We start from the raw sequence: 352 nt of genomic DNA on the forward strand, positions 1-352 counted from the left end.
TTGTTTAAATAAACTGTTAGCAATTTTTGTAACAATAGCAAATAGGATAAGTGTCTGAAAGAGACAATGTTAGTTGCGGGTGGATAGAGCACCTAGCTAAACAGTTATATGACAAACTATAGGTGACAAAAGAAGAGGTTAAAAAACGGGACAGAAGAAGAGGTTGCAATCTTGTTGGAGTAGGGAATTTTGCCGTTTATGGGACGATAGAAGAAAATCAGGGATTTTGAGTTATGATTATTGGTATTGGTAAGATTTTTATTATTAATTTAAAATTTAATAATATTTATTTTATTATATAAAAATCAAATTTATTATAATAAATTAATTATATCAATTAATTAATTTGATT

The sequence above is a fragment of the Arachis ipaensis genome, chromosome B02, assembly GCF_000816755.2.
Source record: "Arachis ipaensis cultivar K30076 chromosome B02, Araip1.1, whole genome shotgun sequence".
Classification (NCBI taxonomy): Eukaryota; Viridiplantae; Streptophyta; class Magnoliopsida; order Fabales; family Fabaceae; genus Arachis; species Arachis ipaensis.